At 49.8% G+C, this 10,133-nt stretch overlaps 1 pseudogene; it reads left to right on the forward strand.

The window, feature by feature from the left end:
• Positions 1 to 8,601: 8,601 nt before the first annotated feature.
• Positions 8,602 to 9,763, forward strand: LOC109731392 (tRNA (adenine(37)-N6)-methyltransferase pseudogene; annotated as a pseudogene).
• Positions 9,764 to 10,133: the final 370 nt, after the last annotated feature.

A 10,133-nucleotide genomic window follows, 5' to 3' on the forward strand; every position in this document is an offset into this window, starting at 1 on the left:
AGCCCTAAAGTACAGCAGCCTCTTCTGTGCTCTGTACTGGTTCCCAAACATGCTAGAACATATCTGAGTCTCTGTCCTTATGACTGACAAATGGAGTCACAAAACATCAAGAAAACTGTATTTTTTGTGCTGTTCAGCTAAGCTTAGGACAAAAACATTGACTGGTATTTGGAACATTGTTATTCTCCCATAATTTTGTTTTTTAATTTCTCTGGTTTGGATTTTCTGGTACTGTGTTTAATAAGATTGGTGAAAATGGGAATCCATGTCTTGTAATAGCTCATAGAAAAAAAATGCTTACAGCATTTCACCACTTAGTATGATTTTAGTTGTGTATTTGTCATACATGGTCTTTATTGGGTTAAGATGTGTTTATTCGATGCCTAATTTTTTGAGAGTTTTTTTTTTATCACAAAAGAATGTCAAATTTTGTCAAATCCTTCTCATGCTATAGTTGGTCCTCTGTTCTGTCATCTTCATCAGAATCTTGGAGGATGTAGTCATACCAGAAGAGGTCATGAATTCATTACATTTGACATTCTGTGGATGTGATTTTCTTATGATGTCTACTATGAGTGTCTGACTTCCCAAATAGAATTGAGAACCAAGGATGATCATTTGCTTTGTTCATTAAATTATGCCACACATCTGAAAATGTGACTGTACAACTTAAGTGTTTAATTCATATGTGTTGAATGAATGAACCCAAACCAGAACCTCCTCAAATACCTGAGTGCACCAGAGGCCCCACTTCTAGTACCCTGGTAGCACTGTTGTGTGTGTCAAGGACAAAGACCAGATAGGAGGATTCTCAAACCTCCTGCACAAATAATAAATAGGTTTTTCTTTTTATGTGGTTTTTTAAACATAGAGAAACATGGGCCATCTAGGCATGAGGCAGAGAGCTTCTTCAGTGAGAAAGGAGAAAAAATAATCATGGCAGATCTAGCAGTCTTTCTACAGAGCAAGGCACTAGGGACGTGGTAGTCATGTCTTATGCCATGTAGTCTCTCTCTACAAGAACTCAGTTAGGTTAATTTTCTTACCACCTCACTTTTCAAAGGAGCAAACTGAGTCATAGAGAGCTACAGTGACATCTCTAAGAAAGCTAGTAGGAGGCAGAGTCACACTGAGCCTTAGATAGGGCAGATGCTCACCTGCTGAATATCTGGTCCAGGAAATGTGAGGTGATGGTGAAGTCCCAGTAGGAGCCTAGGAATGTGGTGAAGGAGATGGCTCAACTCTGGAAGGCTGGAACCAGGGACTCCACTAGCTGCTCCCTTGTGCCTGGCTAGAAGGTCTTCATCATGCACATCTCCTCTAGGTTCAGGGGAGAATCAGTTTCATTCTAGGCAGGACAAGGAGGGACATATGGTCAGTGACAGCACTGTGAACCACTGGAGAATTGGGGTGTGGAACACAAAGAAGCCTGAACCCTTCAGGGACTTGTGCATGCGGAGAACATGAGTGTTTCTAGTGAAAAAGTTTCTAAACTTCCAAGGTAAAATTTGATGTCAGGAATAAAGTATAATTAAAGAATACATTCAAGGCTTCCTTAAGGTATTTTGTCAGCTGTAGAGCAGCAGCATCCACCTGTATTCATAGGCTGTGCGAAGAGCATTATCCCTGAGTCTCAAAAATACCCTAATAGTACAGATAAGAAAACAGGCTTGGGATGCCAAATGGCTGCTTAACAGCACACAGGTCAAAACTGAGAACCTTTCACAGTGAGGGCTCGTAGAAATTCCCTCTAAGCTCCCTGAGGCTCAGTCTGCTCTGACGTGGAGGAGAAGGGCCTGGGGAGCCTCATTTCCTCTCAATTTTAGAGACAGTGCGCAGGGCAAGGCGCCATAGGAGAACCCTTCTGACACAATAGCAACACAATTGCTTTTCTTTTTTTACAATAAGTCTTAAGAAACAACTACAGGAATTCCAGATTGGGCAAAGAGAAAATATTGGGGGACTCCAGGATTGGAGAAAGTCCATCACCGGGCAAGGATCTGAGCAGATGACTCAGGATAGAGGAAACCCACATAAGTGTTAAATAACAGAGAGGTGACTCACAAGTATCTTTTGGGAAATTGGAATGAAATGAATGTGATTTCATTTGCCACACAGATACAAAATTGGCAAAATTTTAAAATAATATTAATATCCAGAAGAGTCTGGATACAGAGAAGCAGCTACACTCAGAAACACCTGGTGTCAGTGTACCTGCCACAGCTCTTTTGGAAAGAATTCTGGCTATAGCTATTAAATTTATAAATTTGCATAGCCTTTAACCCAGTAATCTTTTCCTGGGATTAGTCTATGCTATGGGATGAATTGTGTCCCCTCCCCCAAAATTTACGTTTTTATGTTCTAACCCCCAGTGACTCAGAATGTGACTGCACTTGAACAGTTGGTCCTTAAAGAGATAATTAAGGTTAACTGAGTTCATTGGGTTGGGCTCCAATCAATTATGCCTGGGGGCTTTATAAAAAGAGGCAGTAAGGACACAAGAAAAGGCAGTAAGAAGCACAAGAGAAAACCCAGTGGACACAAAGATAGAAAATATCCATCTACAAGCTAAGGAGATAGGCCTCAGAGAAACCACCTTAGCCAACAGCTTGATGTCAGATTTCTAGACTCTAGAATTGTGAGAAATTAAAATTGTGTTGTTAAAGGCCTTCCGCCTGTGTCATGCAGCCCTAGCACACTGTTAGAGCCTGTCAGGACACACACAGTTTGTTTCCTGCAGAATGGCTGACAAGGAAATAGAATTTTATCATGCCAGGCTTCCCCAGCATTGAAAGGCTGAACTGCTGTGGGAATGGCCTCTCTCATGAAGTATTATGAAGACATGTGAGGGCAGAGCTCCTGCCCTGTTGGCGCTACAGGGATGAGTTCTGTGAGATGACACATTGCAAAAAAATACTTACAGGAACTTAACTCCCTTTTTTGTTTACCCTTCCCTTTTAATTTAAAAACTTTCCTAGTAGGAGTGTTGTTTTTTAAGTCTTTGAGAAGGTCTGGCAGGGCAGTAGAGGTGCCTGCCACAAGAGGTACCTGGGACAGGTAGTTAAAACAGTAGTGACATGCAAAGATATTCATGGCCCAGCGTAAAGTGAAAACACCACAAAAGTGTTTTCTGTGATATTCCTACAAGTATGTCAACAGGACTTTTCACCTGACCAAGTTGCCCCTGGGAACAAATGGAGGCCAGATATTTTTGGGAGGGGACTGTGGGACACTCATGTGGGAAAGCCTTTGGACAGAGCCCAGGGAGTTCCCATATTTAGATCTGGGTTTTAGACCTACCCTAGTCTCCTTGGGTTCCTGTCTGTGGAGATCTCTCTGTGTCTGCTCTCACCTCAGACCAGCACTGGCCATGGTTTGTGGTGTGGTTCACCTGCCCTTCATCCAAGGAGAAGGAGAAGTTGGGCCTATCAGGCAGCTCCTCGATGATATGTGTGGAGCTGTGAAAAAAAACTACCCAGCAGCCAGGTCAAGGGGCATCAATGACCTGCCTGTCTGTTTCCACAGGGGACACCCCCATTAGAAATGCTGCTCCCCAGATCAGGCATATAGGAGATCTGCATAGACCTCCAGCCAAGGAGGAAGCAGATGATAGCTTGAAGTCTTGGGATTCATATCTGAGTAGACAAACTTGGTCCCTATCACTCACCTTCCCATCCTGCCAGCCATGACCTGGGGTATGACAGGCCCACCAGGCCTCACACACTTTTGACAATTAACTCCCGTCCAGGAGAAGCTCTCTTATTGCTTCCTCTCCTAACACATGGTGATGAGAAGTGGTGTGGGGATGCCCAGATGGGATCACAGGTGAGGCCTGGCCTGGATGGGCCTGACCTGGCTGTCCTGTGTTACCTTTGAACAGTTTCTGCCAACTTGCCAGAGGCATCAGCGGTGAGAGCTGAGCCAAAGTCTGCATAGTCAAAAAAGGCTCTCACTCTGTCCTTCCTGAGGTGAGAGACTCAGAAAATGGCAATTGAACAGGAGATCATCTTGCTCTCTTGAGTGTCTCCCACCAAATGAGATGGATATGGAGCTGGCTGTGGAATTGTCTGGTTGCCAGAGTTCTATGTTCTGTTGGAGTCTGTCACAAAGGAAGTGAGGTCACTGCTTTGGAGCTCCATCACCTGGGCCCCTTCATTCCATAAGACTTTTCCAAAGGCCCCACTGGGATGCTCACTGTTCACCCTCCTCCCCATGCTGACTCATCGCCTCTCTGTAGCTATGCAAACACAGCCCCCCTGAACCCCCCGGGAAGACGTAAATGCAGCCGGGAACCAAGGTTTAAGGAGACAGAGCTGGGTCATAAGCTGCTTTCTTTTATCATCTCTGTTACCCCAGATAAATAATTACCTGTTTCAGGGCCTCCCCGGCCTCCTAACATTCACAGAGGGGATCATGCTAGCATCTGCTTCCTAGGAACTCGTTAGGTATGTATGAGACAAAACTTATGAAACTTATGGTATGGTGTCACATGTAGAGAATGCACAGAATTAAGAAATATAAAAATTACAAAAAGGGATGGGAGGTAGCATGGCGTATATCTCAAGCAGGCCTGGGGTCCAGCAGTGCAATCTTGAAAAATTTACTTCCACTCTGGGCCTCATTTTTCATACTGCATCAATAGCAGGTGGAAATTAAATGAAATTCAGATAGCGTCATCCTCTGACAGCAAACCTTCCAATTCCTTGCCATTCTATTTAGAGTCAGATCCATGAGTCTCATCTCAGCTGGTGTGGTGAGCAGCCCACACAAAGGCTCACAGCACTGAGTGGTTAGTGGCTTACTTCTGACCAACGGAATACAACTGAAGTGATGGGCTATCATTTCTGTCTTAGTTCAGGCTGCCATAGCCAAGAACAATAAACTGGGCAGCTTATAAATAACAGAGTTTTATTCCTCATAGTTCTGGATGCTGGAAGTTTGAGATCAAGGTGCCAGCATGGTCAGGTTCTGGTGAAGACTCTTTTCAATTGCAGATGCAGACTACAGGTTGTGTCCTCATCTGGCAGAGAGAAGGGGACAAAGCTCTCTGGGATTCCTACAATAAAGCTAGTGAGCTCACAATAAAGCATGTGAGCTCCAACATTAGGACCTCATTATCTCTTATCTAATGCCATTACATTGGGGGTTGTTAGAATTTCAACATATGAATTTGGGGGGATTCTGTCTATTGCAACTTTTGAGATTTTGCTACAAGAAAAGCTGTCATTTTTCTCCTATTTGCTCTGTCCTATGTTCTCTTCCTTCATCCAGTCTCTCCATCTCCCCCCCCTTCCCCCACCCCCTGCATTGTATTCCTTGAGCTGTTCTATGTAGAGGATCACATGGCAGAGAACTGAGGAAGTGCCCAGGCCAACAGACAAGGAGGAGCCCAAGCTTTCAGTCCACACTGAATCCTGCCAATACCCACATAAGTGAGCTTAGAAGCTGATCCTCCCACAGTCCAGCTTCAGATGAGACCACAGCCCCAGCCTGTTGAGAGACCTTGAGGCAGATACACACATAATTGAGATATTAAGTATTTGTAGTTAACGGTACTGAGTTTTGCGGCAGTGTTGTCAGGGAGGATCTGGTCATCTCCCAGGCCCCAAAATCCTCCCTCCTTCTGCTGCTTTCTCTCCCCAGCCCCCTGCAGCCACAGCCTCCTTTCTAACTTCTCTGCCAAACTCACTTCCGCCAGTGAGTCTCTGCACAAGGGCTTCTCCCTGACACACGGTTCCCAGACCCGTGCAGGCTGGCTTTCTGTCGCCATTCTGTTCACACATGAATGTATCTCAAAGAGGCATTTATGTCCCCACAATTCTGTGACTCCCCAGCCCTGCCTACCAACATCCTACTTCATTTTCATTATAGCATTTGCTTTTCTTCTTTCACATGTACTTTATTTAGTGGTTTTGTCCAGTTGTCCTCAGACTCTGGGCTCCTGGGGGACAGGGACCACTTGGTCATTTTCAGTATCATATGCTGGACCCACCAGGGCACCTGCCACAAGGTGAGTGCTCAGGGCAGGGTTGCTGAGTGAATAAATGGGCGGATATCAGAGCCCCCTTCCTGCTTCTGATCACCTCATAATATGGAGATCATTGATAATAACAGGAGCTGTGAGCTGTCTCTGAGACACCAGACAGCCAGAACAACCTGAGCATGACTCTCCCTGCTTCAGTTGCTCCAGCCAAGCCCAGTGAGTACCAGGGCCATAGGTTGCTGTCACCTCTGGTGGCCAAAACTAGCACTGCAGCCATGGGCAGTAGTATCACAGAACAAAACAACACCTGCATTGTGAGCTTCTCAAGATGGTGGCTCCTCAGGGTCCTGGCTGTGCAAAAGAGCATCTTTCAGCTTCAAGAATAGTATGAGGAACCTCAGAAGGCTCCTTTTGCCCCTCTTTGCCTCTACCTCCTGGGGTGTGCAGTTCCCTCATGAGGTATCCTCACCTTAGCAACGGTAGCTGTTACCCCCCACTTCCAAATGAGAACCTCAAGGACCCAACATGACCTGGATTTAACCCTGGACCCCAGACTCAGGGGCCAGTGATCCGAAACATCCTTCTCTTTCCCTAGTACTCAACTGCCCAAGCTCTGCTCTGAAGGGTCTCCAGAGAGTGGAAAGCATCTTTTCAGAGCACCGTGGGTCATAATGGAGAACAAAGGCCAGGAGACACATGTGACTATGTGGAACTCTTGAGAACACCCACTTCTAACACTTCTAACACTTCTAACACTATATAGGGGGAAACTGAGGCTTTATCTCTCATTTTCCCTGTCTACACCAGGGCAAGTGGGCTCATCCTAGCTCCACAGTGTCCACAGAGGTGATGGCCGGACTCCAGTCTTGCCGTCTCAAAGCTGTGCTGGGTGCGACACCAGCTCAGGCAGAACCTGAGGCCCGTAGGATCCTCCTGCCCATGCTCACCTCTGGGTCAAGTGGGACTGGCCCCTAAGAATGTCCAGGGGTGCGGGGGTCTGAAGAGTCCCCCAGCCCCCAAAAGGCCTCTGTGAAGGAAGCACGTGGCAGGGCGTGTTGACAACAGCCAGCCACCACCCCTATCCGAGCACTGTGCAGCCGGACCGGCGCCCAGCAAACCGGCGGACGCGAGCGCGCGCGACTCCTGCAGGGCCACAGTCCCGGGCGCGCTCACGGGAACGGAGCACGGCGCGGGCACTGCGCAGAGGGGAGCAAGGCGCCCGCCTCCGGAGGGGCAGCGGGAGCCCGCACTGCACCGGCCAGCCTCGTCCTCCCGCTCTGCCTCAGGCCACCGTCCCGCCCGGGGGCGCGCGAGGGCTGGTTGGTCGGGGGCGTGCGAGGGCCGGTGGGTCGGGGGCGTGCGAGGGCCGGTGGGTCGGGGGCGCGCGAGGGCTGGTTGGTCGGGGAGCGCGAGGGCCCGTGGGTCGGGGCGCGCGAGGGCCCGTGGGTCGGGGAGCGCGAGGGCCGGTGGGTCGGGGCGCGCGAGGGCCCGTGGGTCGGGGAGCGCGAGGGCCCGTGGGTCGGGGAGCGCGAGGGCCCGTGGGTCGGGGCGCGCGAGGGCCGGTGGGTCGGGGGCGCGCGAGGGCCCGTGGGTCGGGGAGCGCGAGGGCCGGTGGGTCGGGGGCGCGCGAGGGCCCGTGGGTCGGGGGCGCGCGAGGGCCCGTGGGTCGGGGAGCGCGAGGGCCGGTGGGTCGGGGGCGCGCGAGGGCCCGTGGGTCGGGGAGCGCGAGGGCCCGTGGGTCGGGGGCGCGCGAGGGCCCGTGGGTCGGGGGCGCGCGAGGGCCCGTGGGTCGGGGGCGCGCGAGGGCCCGTGGGTCGGGGCGCGTGAGGGCCGGTGGGTCGGGGGCGCGCGAGGGCCCGTGGGTCGGGGGCGCGCGAGGGCCCGTGGGTCGGGGGCGCGCGAGGGCCCGTGGGTCGGGGGCGCGCGAGGGCCGGTGGGTCGGGGAGCGCGAGGGCCGGTGGGTCGGGGGCGCGCGAGGGCCGGTGGGTCGGGGGCGCGCGAGGGCCCGTGGGTCGGGGGCGCGCGAGGGCCGGCGCCCCGCCCAGCCGCCCCGCCCAGCAGCAACTGGGGCGGCAGTAGCAGTGCTTGGCCAGCACGGCGGGCTCCAGGTGAATTTTAAATCTAAATATAAACATTTTATAAGATATATTTCTAGTAGATAACAGGGGAATATTTTCATGACCTGGGGACAGAAAATTATTTCTTAGATAAAACACAGAGCGCACTAACCATAAAAGGAAAAACTGATAAATTGGACTTCAATAAAATTAAGAACTTTGTTTCATCAAAAGACACCTTCAAGAAAGTAAAAAGGCAAGAACAGCGTGGCTATATGTGTATGTGGCTATATGTGTACGTGGCTATATGTGTACGTGGCTATATGTATATGTGGCTATATGTGTATGTCATAGGTGTATGTGACAGAACCTTCACATCTAGGATATGTAATTAACTACCATAAATTAATAAGAAAAAGACAACATGCTGGAAAAACTGGGCAAGAAACTTGACTGGGCATTTCACAAAAAATAACCAAATTGCCCATAAGCATGAAAATGTGCTCATCTTTCTTAATCATCTAGAAAATACAAACGAAAACAATATGATACTATTATGCAATGGCTACAATTAAAAGTAACAATCATCACGTGTTCATGGAGACGGGAGCAGCGGAAACTCTTAAGTGCTGCTCCGTGGGAACTGCCGCAGCCCGCGGTCGGGGCGCGCCCTCCGGAGACGGCCGAGCGCCCGCGTGCAGGCGGGAAGCTGCTCTCCAGACAGGGTTTGTCTGTGTTTCGCAAAAGTGGTCATTTTGCGCTGTGAGGCAAAAGTGCAGCCTTCTAGGCTGAATGGTGCAAAGACTGGAGTTTTTTCCACAAGGAGACCTCGTCGTCCCCGTGCGGCAGGGCTGACCCTGGCCAAGCCGGAGAAGGTAGAAGGGGGAGCTGCCTATCTTTCTGGAGCTGGCATGATGCTTGGCGCACCGTGCTAGACACAAAGCCCCACACAGCTGGTTAGGGCTCGCCGCAGCATCTGACGGAGCCTTTAGAGGATGTTCATTTGCAGAATAACCAACATAAACCGAAAACTGTCCCGGTCTGATGGCAAAACTGACAGCTGTCATCAGCCACAGCGCTCAGGATTCAGGGAGCCACAGCTGCTCCATAGCACCAAAGAGTAACCTAAACGTCCTGAAGCTAGAAAGAACTTCAGAAGACAACCCCGCGAGACACAGCCACGCAGCAAAACCCGGCACGCCTCGGCCAAGCACAGGACACAGCAGTGGATATCGGCTGGCAATCAAGAAGTGATCAAAGTCCAAGTGCGGCAGAAGAGCAGATTAGCACAAATTGCCTGGAAAAGGGCTCTTCAGAGGAAGGTACAGGTGAGAGGCTAAGGCGAGGGGAAGGAGCCCGGCCGCACCGGGAGGCAGTGCGCACACAGCGGGCAGCGGATGAGCCCCTGCGGCGTGTTCCTGCCCAGGTGATGGACCTTGGACAGCTCAGTTCAGGCGGTGAAACAGATGTTGGTCAGGCGTCATGTAAGTACTTTCAATCAGCAGAGGAAGCAAAGCGTGCCGTTGAGGCTGTGCTGTCAGGCGATCCTCCGTCTGCTACCACAGGAAGCTCTGCCAGGACCGCCTTTCCTACCGTAGACATAGCACATGTCCCTTGCTGGTTTGGTGGTGGCTTTGCAGAGGTTCTAAGGATCAAGCCAGCTTTTGAGCCTGTACAGATGACTGACCCTGTGGAGTCCTCATATCCTCCATCACGTCTTTAGACAGCCTGGTTGACCTTTGATGGCTTTTGGATATTCTGTACAAGCTAATGATGTGCATGCAGATAAGCAACGCTTTGCGATCTCACTGCTTTGATTGATTTGGGATGTTCAAAATATTTATTTGAAAGACATGTATTTTAATAAATTTAACTGAGAGATATAATAAAAAACACTTTCAAAAACCCTTTGGTAGTATCTTCCAAAGATCAACGTACACACACTTTGATTCAACAATTCCACGCTTAGGTTGTACTAAATAGAAATACCTGCGTCTGTTGACCATGCAAAGGAATGTTTAGAGCATCATTATTTGTTACCTTTCCAAGCTGCAAAACTGGAAACTTTTACATCAATAATAGAAAGTATATAA

Source organism: Microcebus murinus, chromosome 13 (genome assembly GCF_040939455.1).
Source record: "Microcebus murinus isolate Inina chromosome 13, M.murinus_Inina_mat1.0, whole genome shotgun sequence".
In the NCBI taxonomy this organism is placed as follows: Eukaryota; Metazoa; Chordata; class Mammalia; order Primates; family Cheirogaleidae; genus Microcebus; species Microcebus murinus.